The sequence below is a fragment of the Dama dama genome, chromosome 19, assembly GCF_033118175.1.
Source record: "Dama dama isolate Ldn47 chromosome 19, ASM3311817v1, whole genome shotgun sequence".
Taxonomy (NCBI): domain Eukaryota; kingdom Metazoa; phylum Chordata; class Mammalia; order Artiodactyla; family Cervidae; genus Dama; species Dama dama.
Genome location: NC_083699.1, coordinates 31692271 through 31710764, shown reverse-complemented (window position 1 = coordinate 31710764; position 18494 = coordinate 31692271). Strand labels below are relative to the sequence as shown.

Sequence of the window (18494 nt, the reverse complement as noted above, 5' to 3'; positions counted from 1 at the left end):
TCATTTAAAATCACATCAAAAAGAATAAAGTATCAAGAAATATACTTAACCAAGGAGATGAAAGACCTATATTCTGAAAACTATAAAACACTGATGAAGGATACTGAAGAAAAAATCCTGTGTTCATGGACTAGAAGAATTACTGTTGTTAAAATATCCATACTACCGAAAGCAATCTACAGGTTTAATGCAATTCCTGTCCAAGACACCTACAGAACTAGAACAAACAATCTTAAAATTTATACTGAACCACAGAAGATCCAAAATAACCAATGCCACCCTGAGAAAAAAGAACAGAACTGGAGTTATCACATTCCCTGACTTAAGATTACACTACAAAGTTACAGTTATCAAATCACCAAGGTATTGGCACAAAAACAGATTCATGAAAAGAAAATAAAGAGCCCAGAAATAAATTCATGCACCTATGGTTAATTAATCTACAACAAAGGAGGCAAGAATATAGAACAGAGAAAAGACAGTCTCTTCAATAAGTGGTGCTGGGAAAAATGAACAGCGAAAGAATGAAATTAGAACATTTTCTCACACAATAAGCAAAAATAAACTTAAGATGAATTAAAGACCTAACTGTAAGACTGGAAAACATAAAACTCCTAGAAGAACACATAGGCAGAACGGTCTCTGACATAAATTGTAATAGTGTTTTCCGGATCTGTCTCCTAAGTCAAAGGAAACAAAAGCAAAAGTGAGTGAAACCTAATTAAGCTTAAAAGCTTTTGCATAGCAAAACAAACCATCAACAAAACAAAAAGACAACCTAAAGAATAGGAGAAAATATCTGCAAATGATATGACCGATAAGGGGTAATATCCAAAACATATAAAGAGCTCATACAACTCAACACCAAAAAAAAAAAAAAAAAAAACCCCAAAACCAAACAACCGAATTAATAAGTGTGCACAAGACCAGAACAGACATTTTCTCAAAGATGACACACAGACAGCCAACAGGCACACAGAAAGATGCTCAAGCTTGTTAAGCATTAGAGAAATGCAAATTAAAACCACAACTGAGATATTACCTCACACCTGTGAGAATGGCTATCATCAAAAACACCACAAATAACAAATGTTTGTGCAAATGTGGAATAAAGGGAACCTTTGTACACTGTTGGTGGGACTGTTAATTGGTGCAGCCACTGTGGAAAACAGTAATGGAGATTTCTCAAAAAACTAAAAATAGAATTGCTATATGATCCAGCAATTCCTTTTCTCCTGGGTATATATCCAAAGAAAACAAAACTATAATTCAAAAATATACACATACCCTAATGTTCATGAATATTGCATGCTTAGTCACTCAGTCACATCTGACTCTTTGCGACCCCTTGGACTGTAGCCTGCCAGTATCCTCTGTCCATGGGACTTTTCAGGCAAGAATACTGGAGTGCGTTGTCATTTCCCTCCTCCAGGAGATCTTCCCGATGCAGGGATTGAACCCATATCTCCTGTGTCTCCTGCATTGCAGGTGGATTCTGCAATGAGCCATCAGGGTCATACAAGCATTATTTATAACTGCCAAGAGATGGAAGCAACTTAAGTGTCTACCAACAGATGAATGGATGAAGATGTGGTATGTATGCATACAATGGAATATTATTCAGCCATAGAAAGAATGAAATTTTGCCATCTGCAACAACATGGATGGACCTCAAGAGTATTATGCTTGGTGAAATAAGTCAGAAAGAGAAAGATAAATATTGTATGTTATCACTTACACATGGAATCTAAAAAATAAATGTCAGAATATAACAGAACAGAAACACATTCACGAATAGTGAGAACTAGTGGCTACCAGTGGGGAAGAGGGAAGTGGAGGAGAAATATAGGGGTAGGAAGTCAAGAGCTACAAATTAAAAAATATAAAATAAATAGGCTATAAGGACATACTGTTCAGCCTATGAAGATAGCCAATATTTTATAAAAACTTTAAATGGGGTGTAATCTAGAAAAACATTGAATTTCTATGTTGTTCACCTGAAACTAATTTAATATTGTAAATCAGTCATACTTCAATAAAAAAGGAAAAAAGATATCTGTTGGGGATTCTGAGATTCTAAGAATGGACAGGGAAAATTAATCCATAGGAAGCTCAGATTAGATGTGAAAAATGTACATCCATTTACTTAATTCCTTTCTGTCCACAAATCTCCCATTCCAATCACGCTAAATCTCTATATGCTAACTTCTCTTAGGTATGAAATAGAATTCAAATTCTGAGTGAGTATGAAACTTTAAAAAACTGTAATAGAACAAAAAGCAAGCAGTAATGTCAAGAAGTTTGTTAGACACGAACCTGATCATTCATTCTTCAGAGATAGGATCCATTAGTAAATTCTCAAAATGGACAGGATTCAATTCATTACAAAATGTTAAAGCCCCAAAATGAACCAATGAACATGACATGGTTATAGTGCTCTCAAGTAGCATACAGATATTTGCTGAGTGCTTACTATGTACTAGGCATTGTTCTAAATGCTTTCATGTATTTGGCATTTAACCTTCATTATAATATTATGATGTAGGTACTGTAATTATCCCTCTTCTACAAATAAGGAATTATGTATTGACCCAGAGAGGCCTGGCATGCTGCAGTCCATGAAGTTGCAAAGAGTCAGACACAACTTGGTGAAAACAACAGAATACTTAACCTAGACAGGTAAATAATTTTGCTCTTAATTACAAAACTCGTAATTTTGATAGTCTGGCTTCAGAGCACATGCTTTTAGCCATTGTGACATATATTTAGGAAAAGAAAAATTAAAGAAGCCTACACACATTGACCATATTTTATGGATTTTCTAAGACTGTTCTGACATTAAATATTCTGTACAGTTGTTAAGGCTACTTGACCCCATTTTGACTGGGGAAAAATATTATCTGCAAGAGGAATGTACTCAACAGACTTACGTATCTGATATTTAAACTCAACAAAACACCATCACACGACACATTTAGCTGTGCTTTAGTCATTGCACATTGGTAGATCATTTAGCTATACATTAGTAGTGTCTGTGAACAACACAAGGCTTTAGGCTCTCATTGCATAGAAACAGTCAAAATTATTCACAGTGATTTTGAGTAAATCTTAAGTCCTACAATATCACTAAGAAAGTTGAAAGTTGGTCCCTTATACTGAAGAGAAACCAAACTACCAGTCTCTGAACCGTAACATTACTAATATTATAAACTGCTTTGAATTTTACTACCACTGTTAATTATCAAGTACAGAAACTGCTTTGATAAAGTCATGTCCAACTTTTACAATTGGTATATAGAAAAAGAATACAAATATCACTTTCATAAATACTTTAAGATAAAAAAATAAAATAAAATAAATAAATACTTTAAGATGCTGCCTATCCAGGTATCAACTGCAAAAAAAGAAAAAAAAAAAAAAGAAGCCACTAGATTTTAAGGAAATCTTCATATGGAAAATAAAATGATGTTACTATTAATCTTTACAATAAGTATAAAATGACAATGTGAAAATATAATTTTTCCTTTCTTTGCTTCATATGTAGTTTGATTTCATATTGACTTTACAATAGTGCCTAATTTCAATCTTTTTCCCAATAATTTTTCCCTTTAATGCTGATTTACTCTTGATGACATGTTCCATAAATCTATATTCCAGAATAGTAGCTTATTTGGCAGAAAACTCGAAGGATTTTGTACCTGTCAAGAGGTTAACCTCCTAAGGAAAAAACCCAAAACACACACAATTCACCTGCTTTCAGGCTAAAGGCAATCAACTGTTTAAAAATGCAATAGTACTTTCAGGTCTAGACCTGCAGAAAGTCCATCAGAAAAGCACTTGGAAAAGCATGATCTGTCAAAGAAGAGCAACAGAAATCTGCTTGGCTTGTTGAAAAATGAAGTACATAATCAAAATAATTCTACATAATATCTCATTACCTGAACAGTTTGCTGCTTAAAACCTATTCAAAAGTTGAAAGTGAGTAATTTGAACATTTATAGAAACAACAAATTAATAGCATGCACATCACTGTTTCCTGATTAAGGACAATTAGTTTTGTCATCATTTCATATATTTTTACACACAACAGAGGACACATCTAGAAAAATGAGCCTTACTATGCCCCTGGAATTATATTTCTAAGATTAGAACGTATTTTCTGAAAACCAACTAGTGGGATGGGTTACCAAAGGAAATTATGGGACACATTTTCCTAGAAGTCTTTAACTAAAGTAAGGAAGATTGCCAATGGCTGTTAAGGGTGCTGAGACAGGTTTGTGAGCCTTCAAAACCCTGGCAGCTGGAGTGCAACAGATGACCTGTTCTCAGTGTCTGTCAGAAACGTTAACCGCTCTCAGTGCCAGTGACCAAAAAGGACGCGCCTGCTCTAAGTCTGATCCTCCCAAGTCCCTGACAGTTTTGGAGAGAAAGAAAAGAATCTTTCCAGTCCATTCTTTTCTGATGGCAGTTTTTTTTTCTGTCACAGAATTTCACAGAAGGGCCTTCAAATACGTGCAAATTTATAAACAGGTAGATAAAAGAGATTTTCTCTTCTGAAGATAACAATAAACTGAGATAGGCCATCTTCCCTCTAGGGAATGGCTTACTTACTCTTCCCTGAAATCAAAAATAGGCTTTTAAAATGCTAGAAATCAAACGAGTGCTAAAAGGTCAAGATCTAAGGCCAAAGAGCTAGACAGAAGCTAGATTCTCAGACTCCTGATTCAGTGTTCTTCTAGGAAATAGCTATTGCTAACCTATCAATCTCTGTTAAAAACGTCTACAAACATCAACAGAAATATGCAACTAATTTACTTATAGAAAAACGTCTCCTATAATTTGAATCTATACACAGTAAATGATCAACCCACACTGGCACACAGCAATTTATTAATTTTCAGATAGTTTATAAAGTATACAGCTACTAACTGATAGAAAGATAAACGTTTTGATCCCCAATTATGATTCTACTGCAAAAATATCACTTACTGATCACCTACTTTTGGGTACTATGCTAGGTGCTTAGGATACAAGAATGAACACAGTCTCCTCCTGTTAAAAAAAATTTATGCTTAAAATTATCCTCATAATATTGCTTTAAATCTCTATAGTGCTTTATAAGATGCATCTCTCTACAGAATCTTACTAAATCCTGGTGAGTTTGGCAAGAGAATTATGATCAGAACAGAACGTTTCTATCCTAATGCAGCTATTTTTACATCACAACACTGACTTCCTTGGTTTCCACTACACAAATATTTAAAATCTAAAGCGTACCAGATAAGCATGGTCTGTAAGAATACTTAACTTCTAACTTTTTAAAAATCCCACACTTATTTTAAATGGTAATGCTGGCACTAACACAGTGATTCCTTTGTAACAATTCCAATTAATATTAATACTAAAAGATACTTAAACTTAACCTCTTATAAATGAGTGTAATTTAGATAAACTATTAAGCTAACTAGCAAAATGATAGGAAGAGATGAGTGTTTAATTGTCAGACCAAATGCTGAAGTGTGTTATTCCTGTACTAGGTATAAATTTAAAATAATTAGTATGTATACATTTTCTTTTAAATAATTGTATAGAACTTGGAATTACTTAAATTATCTCATTAATTATATGAGTTACTAGCAAGTAGCATATTAAAGAGAGGCAAAGATGTGATAAGGCCTGCCTCCTTTCCCCTATAGACAAATACAAAGTAGCAGTTTGGAATTGGAATTTGGTCTTTCTGCCATCCAAACCAGAGCACTATAATCCATACTAAAAACAGTTTCACTGTATAAGAAACATTAAACTTAAAGAAAAAGCTCTAAGCCACCACTTTTACTATAAACTTAGAAACTTTTTATTGAAGTATTTTAACATTAAACTCCCCAAATTGTATAGTTGAGGAGAGGGAGAGAGAACATATAAAAATTTCTTAACCAGTATCAACTGATTCATATTAATAAAGGATTAAATACGAATAACATAAGTGGCTATAAAAATTATCGGTTTATCTAAGGCTGAATAACCTTTCTGAACAACGGAAACCACAAGCCTTTAAGTCGAATCCTTAGACTTCACTGTGTGTTGCCTCATGCTTCTTTTTTACACCTTTAAGACTTCAGTTTCTCCTAACCACTATTTTTAATTTTTATTACAGTATCATTTCTTAAAAGATAATTAATAAAGTTCACTTTAAACATAAGCTTAAGGGACTTCCCTGGTGGTCTAGTGATTAAGACTCCATCTATTGCAGGGCGTGTGGGTTTGATCCCTGATTGGGGTACTGAGATCCCACATGCTCTGAGGTGTGGCCAACAAATAAAAATAAACTTCAGTTCGCTAACTGATACCTGTAACTACTAATCTGAAATCGAGAACAATCTTCTACAATTAGTCCTGACCAGAGGTATACTGCCTGTATCTCCTGGAAATTACTAAATAAATTTACTATTTACTAAATAATTTTTACTAAAATTTACTAAGTAAAAAAACTCCCTGAATTTTAAGGTCTGGCAAACAGAGATTTCACCAAAATCTCTGAGTCTTTTTTATAAATCATCCTTAGTTTTAATCTGTTCCATTCTTTTGGAATGGTCATCTGATTTTACTGATCTTTGGCAATGGTATAAGGTCATCAGTTCAGATTCCCCCTTCCTCCATATTATGTATTATGATATATAAATAGCTTGACACTTGCTATCCTGTCGTGGTGGCTTAGTCGCTAAGTCGTGTCTGACTCTTGGGACCCATGGACTATAGCCTGCCAGGCTCCTCTGTCCATGGGATTTTTCCAGGCAAGAATACTGGAGTGGTTTATCATTTCCTTCTCCAGGGGATCTTCTCCACCCAGGGATTGAACCTGGGTCTCCTGAACTACAGAGAGATTCTTTACCGACTGTGCTACCAGGGAAGCTCCTGTCATGGTTCAAACTTCAAGGCATAATTATTTCCCAGGCAGGTTAACTAACACCTGGGTGTCTGACAGTGGAATGGGGTTCTAAGAAAATGAAACTAAAAGCCACGTGGTTCTTGGTCCCTAGTCACACCTGTAAAGTTAGCCGTCAGCAAAGTGGAAAACAGGATGTATTACATAAACTGTCTTTTTTCTTATTTCAGATAAGTCCACTCAAAAGATCTAACACTTTCAAAGGGGAAAGGAAATGAACATGTCTTAGACATCTGATCCTGGCCAAAACTTTCCTGGATCTACACTCATTTAATTCAACAAAACAAAAACAATAACAACTTTGTTGAGTAGTAATTACTCTCCTTATACATATCAAGGAATCTGTCCAAAGTAACTCTGCCAGTAAGTATAGAAGCCAGGGTTTGAACCAAGGAGGTTCAGATTTTACAAAGTCAGTATTTTTAGTACTCACAGGATTTTAAGGCTAAAGCACTGAGTAGTACCATGTAGAGCATTCAGTACAATTCCTCTATTACAGATAAGGAAACTGAGGCCCCAAAAGATTGAGACTTGCCCAAGGACACACTCTTGTGGTGAGGTTAGGATCTGAATTCACATCTCCTGATTTCTAGCACAGTTCTGTGCTTAATTATTTGTGTGTGTGTGTGTGTGTGTGTGTGTGTTGAGGGGGAGTTTGAGTGTCACTCTTGAAATAATTTATATGTAATTTAGAACATCCCAAACATCTCCAAATAAGATACATATGTGTGGCAGGTTAGGGATGTATATTTTTAGTGAACAAATATAGTATAAAAACTCAATAGGCATTTGTAAATTATTAATGTTGTAAAGAAGTCTGTTGTCAATATATTTATTTATTCAGTGAATAACTCTATTATGTACTGGCTGCTGTGCTTGGCAATAAGAACATAACTATATAAGATAAAACCCCTAGTGTTCTCATGAAAATTACATCTTGGTGGAAGATACAGACAAATAAATAGGCAATCGCCAATGCACTGAGTCAGTGCTCTGACAGTAGGGGCACAAGATGTTATGGGAACAGGAAGTAAAGGCACCTGACCCAGACTAGACTTTTCAAAGGAATTGATATGAAAAATGAGTAGGAGTCAGCCAGTTAAACAAGGGGTATAGAGTGTGCAAATGCCTCATGAAAAGCAAACAGCACTGGCACATGAAGCAGGAAAAGGCCAAGGGAGCTGTAGGAAGAAAGAGGAGAGATGAACTTAGAAGAAAAGAGACAAATCATACAGGTCTTAGAAAGCAAGGGCTCTACAATCGTGTCTATTAGAATTACCTGGGGAACTTAAACAGATGTCTGGGCTCCATCTCAGACCAATTAAACCAGAATCTCCAGGAATGAGACTCTGGCACTGATATTTTTAAAAAGCTAACTAGATGATTCTAGTATATGGCCAGGATCAAAAACCACTGTTTAAGTTATAGGGGAATTAAAGACATCCATTTATTACTACAAATAAGGGAAAAGGTGATCTATGGACTCTAGTTTCTTTATCCATAAAAAAGCAGGCTGGAAAAAAAAAAGCAGGCTGGAGCAAGTTATAGGCAGCATAACAAAACGAAAGGAGTCACAAAGCATTCATTTTGTCAATGAGTCTGTCACCTGATACTTGCCTGACCTTAAATTAAAATGTCATTTCTCAGAGACAGTAATACTGCCTTCTCTACAGGATTGTTTTGTAGCTCAAGACAAACATACTTAAAAAAAAACAGCTCAATAACTATACTAATATAAACCTTGATTTCCCAAGATTTACGCTTCTAAACTTGCACAAATTTAAAGATCATAAATATTTTCAGAGATAAAATCTTTTATGATGCTTAAGAAACACATTTCATTTACAGAATCACCCCTCCCTTGAAATTCAAGATATTTAAATAATAAAATAGAGAAGTGATCCTTTTAATGCTATTTTTGTTGCTAAAGAGATCAAACGGGATTAAGTTAGCCCTTTTCAAATAAACAGATCAACAAAGCAAATGCCTTTTAAATGGTAATAGTAAATGTTAAAAATTCTTAATTCAATAAAGGAAACAAGAGAAGTCTTTTAGGAAATGTATGACCTATCTTATCATTTAACTATTTTACTTGTAAATTTATCTTTTTTTTTAAAGGCAATACTTATTTGGGATGGAGAGGATCTTATCCTGACAGGAAGGAAGCTCTGCTTTAAGAAGGGTTGTTCCATCCAAAGCCAGGCAAAGCTATTGCTCTTTTACAGTCCTCCTTTCACATGTATCTAGCCCATGAGAAGATACACTTTCACGCAGTAATTTTTGGGTTTACAGCATTTGTATTTAGTGACATCTCCTTAATGCTATATCTAATTTACTTAAAATTAAGGGAAAAAAACATATAGACATATACATTTAGACATATAAAAACACTGTTCTGCATTTATATGTGGTTCATTTTTAATTCTTGAACTAAAACTGATAGGAATGTCTTTCAAACTTTATATTCATAAAGTCAATGATAAAATATTAAGTTAATACTCATTCATTTTCTTTTTATTTCCCCCATGATGCTATGACTGTTACCATGTGCTATCACTTCTTTCAGTCATCTATTTCGTGATTTTAATAGGAAAGCACTCTGTTTTACAATGATGGAAAAACCTGTAAGAAACTTTTGAAAAAAGTTACGGATGAAATTTAATTTTATCCAAAAAGGTGAGATGAGAAAACTCAGAAAGCCAAACAAAATACCCCTCCTCCCCCCTACACACCCTCACTGGGCCCTCTTCAGATAATTTTGGCTGATGACACTGCAGAACAGTTAATCTGATAATTAAAATTTTCCAGAACATGTGATGTTTAGATAGAGATCTATGCTGTCAACCAGAATTCAATGATTCAGTCTTAAAAAATGTTAAAACTTGAATACAGACATATTAACAAATTCTTACACTACAGTTGCTTCTAGGATCCATTGATAAGGACGTGCTGTGATTTACACAAATTAAATTAGTAACGTGGTATCTTAAGCATTTTGTAGGTATTTCTTTAACAACACGCAATCCAGTACATAAACAAATTTTGTACAGTGCAATGTAAGCAAATACCCAGAGAACCCAGCTTCTGAGCAGGAAAACATGCGACCGGTATTGCCCACAGTGGTTCAAATGTGGCCATAGTAATTACCCGATGACTTGAGTTAACAGAAGTTTACCTACCCAAGTTTTCCAAGGGGTTCTCCCAGGCCTCACAAACTACGATCAAAACATCATCTCGCAAACCCATGTCCTGCATGTGCCCAAAGGCGCAGTGCTGGAATGAGGAAGCGTCACCAAACGGAATCACAACTCTACTTCATTAAAGAACATGCAGGCTCTTTTCACAGAAGCCCCTCTTATTGCGCTCCCCTTATCCTTTATGACTACGTAAACAGCTTCCCAATTACTGTCAGCCAAAACAGCTTTCGATTTCTAAGTCTGGTAACTAGCCACCATCGCCACTATTCCTTTAGCATCCTAAAATAAACCCCTCAAGCCGCGATCAAAACACACTGGCTGAACGTCTGGTGTTTACACAGTCCAATTCTGGGCGCTACCCTACCTTTCCGAGCCACTTAGGAGCTATGAAGCAGGCATCACATATTAGACTTACTAAAGACACAATTGCGAGACAATGTCTCAGGTCTATGAATGAAAGATCCAATACGTTTGATTGTCTCGGCTAAAAGGAAAAAAACAACTTCGAGAGGAAGGGTGGGAGAGGAACCGCGGTAGCCTTCCGAGCCCCAGCCGGGCGATTTAAACCCAGTATGAGGCAAACCGCAGGGTCGCCGGGCTGGCGCGGTCGGAGTCCTCGGGCGTGACAGCCCCTCAGGAAGAGCTCGCGGTCTGGCACCCGCGATCGCTCACGCCGCGGTGCTCGCGGGTCGGGTGGATGTGCAAGGGCGCGGGGGACCGAGCCACCGCGGCCGGGGCGGCGGCCCTGGGCGCACTTCCTCAGTCTCTAGCCGCCCCATCCCCAAAAATGGGAGAGGAAGGAAACGAGGAGCGAGGCGGCGGCCAGAGGGAGAAAAGAGGGAGCGGCGAGCCCTCGCCTCTGCATCTGGGTGAGGCCAGCGGCAGGCGGAGAGCGGGGATCGCAGGCGAACTCTGCTGCGGGCCAAAGCTGGGAGAAACGACCGGCGGGCAGCCCCCGCCCAAGACGGCGGGCGCGCCCGAGAGTCCCCGGCGCCCACCCGGCCCCCATCCCGACCGCTCCCGCTCCCGGCCTGTCGGCGTTCTACTCACGCTCGGGGCTCCTCGAGGCTCCGCGGCTCTAACCGCATCGGGTCCCGGCCCCGCGGGCGGCGGCGGCGGCGGCGCCGAGGGAGAGGAGAGCGGGCGGCACAGCACCCGCCTCCCGGCCCCTCTCCCCCGCCGCTCCGGAGCTGCCCGGCCGGGCCCGAGCCCTGCCTCGCCGGCGGCCCCAGCCCCAGCGGCCGCGGCGGCAGCAGCCCGAGACCTCAGCGGCCGCAGCGGCGGCACCGGAACTGCCGCTTTCTCCTTCTCGCTGCCTCTCCTAGCTAGCCCCCGCCACACGCCCCCGCCCCCGTCTCCTTTCTCTGTCACCCCTGTTTTTTTTTTTTTCTTTTGTTTCCAGAATAAACTTTATTGGTCTCTTTTTCCGCTCACATCGTGTAAACAAACAACGAACTCTTCCCCACCCCCTCGACTCCCCCCTCCTCGGGCAGAGGAGGGTAAGAGCTGAGGAGGGGCCGAGCCTACTGTGCCCCGGAAGCAGAGGAACAAACGAGAGGAAGTGGAACTGCGGAGACCTGGAGGGGGAAGTGGGCAAATCGGGTAACAGTGTGCCAGTGCGCCTGCGCCTTGGTTTTGTGCCCGAAGTTTCAGTGGCTTTGTGGCTCCTTTTCCTGCCGCGCTGGTATTTAACGCTGTTGTCTTTTGCAGTGGTGAGGCTGTTTTGTCATCCTGTGGAGGATAGTGTCGTACGAGCAGCAGGGATGCGCCTTTGTGTCTCTACGAGCTGTATAGGGCTGGGTTGAGATATAGAAAGGCGTATCGGGAGCTAGCGGGTCCATTCACGTTTACGCCCATAGAGGGAATAAGATTTACTCTCGTATAGGGGCGAGGGGAGGGGGTGTAGTGGCTAACCGCCTCTGTCAGTGGCTAACCAGAAATGGATATCGATACTAGAAAGAAGGCCTTTTACAAAACGTTGCTTCGCGTCCTTTTGCCAACGTAAGGTTGAGTTGTAGCCCATCCCGAAAGAGGAATGCACTGCCACAGCCCTCTGCAATACTTTGACTCACTCAGGGAGACCTTTTGCAATGTCCTTTTTTTCAGATCTGAATCAGCTTGTAGGATTCCATTCTGACTATTCAGAACACGTGCTTTTTTCGCGTAGTGCCCACGGAGACTTTAGAAAAACCATTTTGGTTCCAGAGTAGACGCAGGGTGGTGGTTTGATACTGCGTACCACAGAAGCTTCTTTTTGCTGGAGAGTAATAAGGATCTGTTAGGTTTTGAGATCACTACTGATAAGGGTCAGGTTTTCGGCGTGTTTCTCCCCCTAGTGGCCTTTCATTGTATTAAAAAGACGTAGAAACAGTGATTAGCAGAAATCTGCAATACAAGTCCTCAACGTAGGGCCGCCTCTCTTGCATGTTAAGGAGTAGAGGACTTGAAAGTGACCCGCCCTGGAGATGTTACAGTTCAGCTTGTCATTCAGTGCTGAAAACTGACCAATAACCTGTTTGCTCAAACACCACACATCCTTAACCAGTCCTAAAAAAGAACCATTCCTTTATGTGGTCATAGTTTCATTTGACTATGTTTCTGTATTTCCTGTGCTTCCTCTCTTTTAAGCTCTGGTTTTCATCTCATATTTCAGGGGTCTAAGTTTCTAAATATTTTTCTTGAACCAGTGTTTTTCAGCACTTTCAGAACACTGTGTTACTCAAGAGAAAGGAATTTAAACAAACAACAAAAAAAAGCAATGATATTGGATTACTGGTCAAAGGAAATCTTAAGGCAGCATTTCCCAAATTTGTGTTCCCAGGCCCAGAGTTTAGTGAGATCTTAATAGGTGGTCCTTAGTGGGGAAAAATTATGGTAAATTCATGTTTTTCTAAAATTTAGTTTAATAGATGGTACATGCATTATATGATTTTTGTTATGTGATAATCTGCCTTTTGGGCTTCCGTGATACCTCAGTTGGTAAAGAATCTGCCTGCCATGCAGGAGACATTGGTTAGATTCCTTTGTCAGGAAAATCCACTTGAGATGGGATAGGCTACCCACTCCAGTATTCTTGGGCTTCCCTGTGGCTCAACTGGTGAAGAATCTACTTGCAATGCAGGAAACCTGGGTTCGATCTCTGGGTTAGGAAGATCCCCTGGAGACCGGAAAGGCTACCCTCTCCAGTATTCTGGCCTAGAGAATTCCATGGACTGTATAGTGCATGGGGTCACAGAGTCTGACAGGACTGAGTGACTTTCACTTTCTTCAGCTTTTCAATCTGCCTTTAAGAAATCTGGTGTCACAACATGTGCCATGCTTCCCCAGGTGGCGCTAGTGGTAAAGAACCTGCCTGCCAGTGCAGGAGACTTAAGAGACTCAGGTTCCATCCCTGAGTAGGGGAGATCCCCTGGAGGAAGGCATGGCAATCCAGCCCAGTATTCTTGCCTGAAGAATCACATGGACAGAGGAGCCTGGTGGACTGCAGTCCATGGGGTCGAAAAGAGTCAGACACGACTAAAGCAACTTAGAACGCACGCAGGTCACAACAGAAAATGTCATACCTGGTACTTGTATGATTACTCAATGGTACAGGGTTAATATTTACTGCTGAATTCACAATTGCTGTATTTGGTTTATATGGTGACCATTGATATGTTGTCTGCTTTATCTTCTGAAGGTATCTGCACTGTTCTTCAGTGTTTATGTTAGGCCTCTATATGATGAAATGTGTTGCTTCAGGTCCTGAGACTGAAAGAAGAATATTTTACAGGAAAAATTGAAATTGCGATACTCAGACTGTAAGACAAACAAAAAATGGAACACTTTAGAATTAAAGAGCTGTTTTCTAAAGTCAAGAGGCAGAATGTCCAAGGTGACACAGTTGTTCCATTCTAACACATTGGAGGTATTTAATAATAGTTACTTGCCTTTTGGTTTTATTTCCATTGAAAATAAAGATAACTGATACTCAAATGTGTATTGTGCACTGAAACATACTCTGTAACAAACACTGAAATTACAACTAAGCTTTGAAGTCATTTGGAAACAAGAGTCAACTTGATTATGAAGCAGTATACTCTGGATTTATAAAATTGCCAAGTCAAACAATAAAAACACACCAAAGGAAGACAAAAATGAACTGCCATGTAGCACTTACTAGTTTGGTTATGACCAGAAAACATACTTTTAAGATTTCAGTTCTTTTCTATTTGTTAAGGTTTATTTTGCCTGAGTATCTTAGTAAATGTCCTTTTGTTGCTTACTCACTAAGTTGTGTCTGACTCTTTGCGACTCCATGGACTGCAGTACGTCAGGCTTCCCTGTCTTTAACTGTCTGGGAATGTGCTCAAATTCATGTCCATTGAGTCAGTGATACTATTCAGCCATCTCATCCTCCGTTGCCCCCTTCTCCTCCTGCCCTCAATCTTTCCCAGCATCAGGGTCTTTTTCAATGAGGCAGTTCTTTGCACCAGGTTGCCAAAGTATTGGAGCTTCAGCTTCAGCATCTGTCCTTCCAGTGAATATTAAGGGTTTGATTTCATTTAGGATTGACTGGTTTGATCTCCTTGCTGTCCAAGGGATTCTCAAGAGTCTTCTCCAGCACTGCAGTTCAAAGGCATCAATTCTTCAGCCACCTTCTTTATGGTACAATTCTCAAATCTGTACATGACTACTGGAGAAACCATAGTTTTGACTATATGGACTTTGTTGGCAAAGTGATGGCTGTGTTTTTTAATATGATGTCTAGGTTTGTCATAGCTTTTCATCCAAGAAGCAAGTATATTTTAATTTCATGGCTGCAGGCACCATCCACAGTGATTTTGGAGCCCAAGAAAATAAAGTCTGCCACTGTTTCCATTTTTTCCCCATCGATTTGCCATGAAGTGATGGGATCTGATGCCATGATCTTAGTTTTTTTGAATGTTTTTAAGCCAGCTAAAATTTTTGCTTTCCTCTTTCAGTTTCATCAAGAGGCTCTTTAGTTCCTCTTCTCTTTCTGCCATTATGGTGGTGTCATTTGCATATCTGAGGCTGCTGATATTTCCCCTGGCAATCTTGATTCCTGCTTGTGATTCGTCCAGCCTGGTATTTCACATGATGTACTCTACATCTAAGTTAAATAAGAAGGGTGACAATGTACAGTCTTGACATACTTCTTTCCCAATTTTGTACCAGTCAGTTATTCCATGTCTGGTTCTAACTGTTGTTTCTTGATCTGCACACAAGTTTGTACCCCTATGATAGAACATTTTATGTGTGTTATTGGGTGCAATGTGCTATGTCAATCATGGCAAGTTGGTTGATAATGTTAGGTCCTCTATAGCCTTACTGGATTTCTGCAGTAGTTCTATCAGTTTCTGGGAGAAGAGCATTGATGTCTCCGGCTATAATTGTGGCTTTGTCTATTTCTCCTTTCGCTTCTGTGTATTTTTGCTTTACATATCTTAAAGCTCTGTTGTTGGCTATACACACATTTAGACTTATGTGTTTTTGATGAATTGACTCTTTTGATCATTATGTACTATCTTAATCCCTTGTAATATCCCTGGTCTGAGATTTATTTTTTTCTAATATTAATGTAATCACTCCACCTTCTTTGGTTAGTATTTGCATGATATATATATTTCCTATCTTTTATTTATCTATATTGTTATATTTAAAATGAATTACTTGTAGACAACACATCAGTCTTTTTAATCCAGTCTGACAATCACTGTAATTTCTGTATTTAGATTATTTACATTTAATATTAATATAATTATTGATAAGACTGCATTTAGGCTTACTATTTTGTTGTTTATTTTCTGTTTGTTCTCTTGTTTTTTTCTATTCCTACTTTCCTACCTTTTTTATGGATTATTTGCATATTTTTAATAGTACATTTTAATTAATTGGTATATTGCCTTTTTGGATATATCTCTTTGTATTTTTTTAAAGAGTTGCTCTATGGCTTACAATATATATACATAAGCTTTCACAGTATAATGAGTGTATTATATCACTTCAAATAAAATGTGGAAAGACGCCTTGTAGTCACATAGGTCCCTCTTTGCCCCACTCACTGATTTTTAAGGTAAAGTTGGTATATTTATAAATTTCTATATGTGGAAACCCCATTAGATAATTTTAAAGTTTTGCTTTCAACAGTTAGACAGGCATACTGTATTTTATCATGTTTCATTTTATTGTACTTTGCCAATATTTCCTTTTTTTTTTTTTTTTTTACAAATAGAAGGTTTGTGATAACCATGAATGAACAAATATGTTGGTGTCATTTTTACAATAGCATTTGCTTACTCCATGTCTCTGTGTCACATTTTGGTAATTCTCATGATATTTCAAACTTTTTCAATATTATTATATTGTGATCTGTGTTCTGTGATCTTTGTTTTTACTGCTCTCATGGAAGGCTCAGATGATGGTTAGCATATTTTAGTAATAAAGTATTTTAAAATTAAGGTGTGCATTAGTACATTTTTGATATACTATTGCACATTTAGTAAACTATAGTATTTCATGTAAACAGAACTTGAATATGCAGTGGGAAACCAAAAAATTCATTTGACTTGCTTTATTGTGATATTTGCTTTATTGAGGTGGTTAGAACTGAACCTGCAATATCTCTAAGACATTCCTGTACATATTTTAGAGAGCCTATGTGGGGAAAAAAATAATCTTTTTGACTTACCCATCCATTTCCATTTCTCTTCTTTCGTTCCTGTAAACCCATGTTTCCTTCTGGTATTATTTGCTTTTCAGTCAGTTCAGTCGCTTAGTTGTGTCCGACTCTTTCCAACCCCACGGACTGTAGCACGCCAGGCCTCCCTGTCCATCACCAACTCCCAGAGTTTACTCAAACTCATGTCCATTGAGTCGGTGATGCCATCCAACCATCTCGTCCTCTGTTGTCCCCTTCTCCTCCTGCCTGCAATCTTTCCCAGCACCACGGTCTTTTCAAATGAGTCAGTTCTTCGCATCAGGTAGCCAAAGTATTGGAGTTTCAGCTTCAGCATCAGTCCTTCCAAAGAATGTTCAGGACTGATTTCCTTTGGGATTAACTGGTTTGATCTCCTTGCAGTCCAAGGGACTCTCAAGAGTCTTCTCCAACACCACAGTTCAAAAGCATCAATTCTTCGGCACTCAGCTTTCTTTATAGTCCACCCCTCACATCCATACATAGCTACTGGAAAAACCATAGCTTTGACTAGATGGACCTTTTTTGGCAAAGTAATGTCTCTGCTTTTTAATATGCTGTCTAGGTTGGTCATAACTTTCCTTCCAAGGAGCAAGCATCTTTTAATTTCATGGCTGCAGTCACCATCTGCAGTGATTTTGGAGCCCCCCAAAATAAAGTCTGTGACTATTTCCACTGTTTCCCCATCTATTTGCCATGAAGTGATGGGACTAGATGCCATGATCTTAGTTTTCTGAATGTTGAGTTTTAAGCCAACTTTTTCACTCTCTTTCACTTTCATCAGGAGGCTCTTTAGTTCTTCTTCACTTTCTGCCATAAGGGTGGTGTCATCTGCTTGTCTGAGGTTATTGATATTTCTCCCGGCAATCTTGATTCCAGCTTGTATTTCATCCAGCCCAGTGTTTCTCTGGATATGATGTACTCTGCATATAAGTTAAATAAGCAGGGTGACAATATAGAGCCTTGACGTACTCCTTTTCCTATTTGGAACCAGTCTGTTGTTCCATGTCTGGTTCTAACTGTTGCTTCCTGACCTGCATACAGATTTCTCAAGAGGCAGGTCAGGTGGTCTGGTATTCCCATCTCTCAGAATTTTCCACAGTTTGTCGTGGTCCACACAATCAAAGGCTTTGTCATAGTCAACAAAACAGAAGTAGATATTTTTCTGGAACTCTTTGGCTTTTTTGATGATCCAACAGATGTTGGCAATTTGATCTCTGGTTCCTCTCCCTTTTTAAAATCCAGCTTGAACATCTGGAAGTTCACGGTTCACTTACTGTTGAAGCCTGCCTTGGAGAATTTTGAGCATTACTCTGCTAGCGTATGAGATGAGTGCAATTGTGTGGTAGTTTGAGCATTCTTTGGCATTGCCTTTCTTTGGGATTGGAATTTTTACTTTTACTTTTAGCTTGAAGAATTTACTTTAGTATTTCTTTTAGAGCAGGCCTGCTGTTTGACACACTGTCTTAGTTTTCCTTCACTAGAGTATATTTTTACTTTGTTTTTATCCCTACTCATTGGTTATAGAATTCTGATTTAACAGGATTTTTCCCCTTATGACTGTGGTCATTCAGATATCAATTGTTTCCCCCTTATATGTAATTTGTCTAGAAAATTTTCTCTAGATTATGTCAAGATTTTACGTTGTTTGGTCCAA

General features: G+C 38.6%; 1 protein-coding gene across 1 annotated transcript in view; it reads right to left on the bottom strand.

Annotated features, from left to right (window-relative positions):
* PIK3CA (phosphatidylinositol-4,5-bisphosphate 3-kinase catalytic subunit alpha) overlaps positions 1 to 11343 on the bottom strand; it is an 87181-nt gene extending 75838 nt beyond the window's left edge. The window contains exon 1 of the mRNA XM_061166621.1: positions 11191 to 11343. The gene's annotated coding sequence lies outside the window, so the exon portion shown is untranslated. The remainder of the gene's footprint in view (positions 1 to 11190) is intronic.
* Positions 11344 to 18494: the final 7151 nt, after the last annotated feature.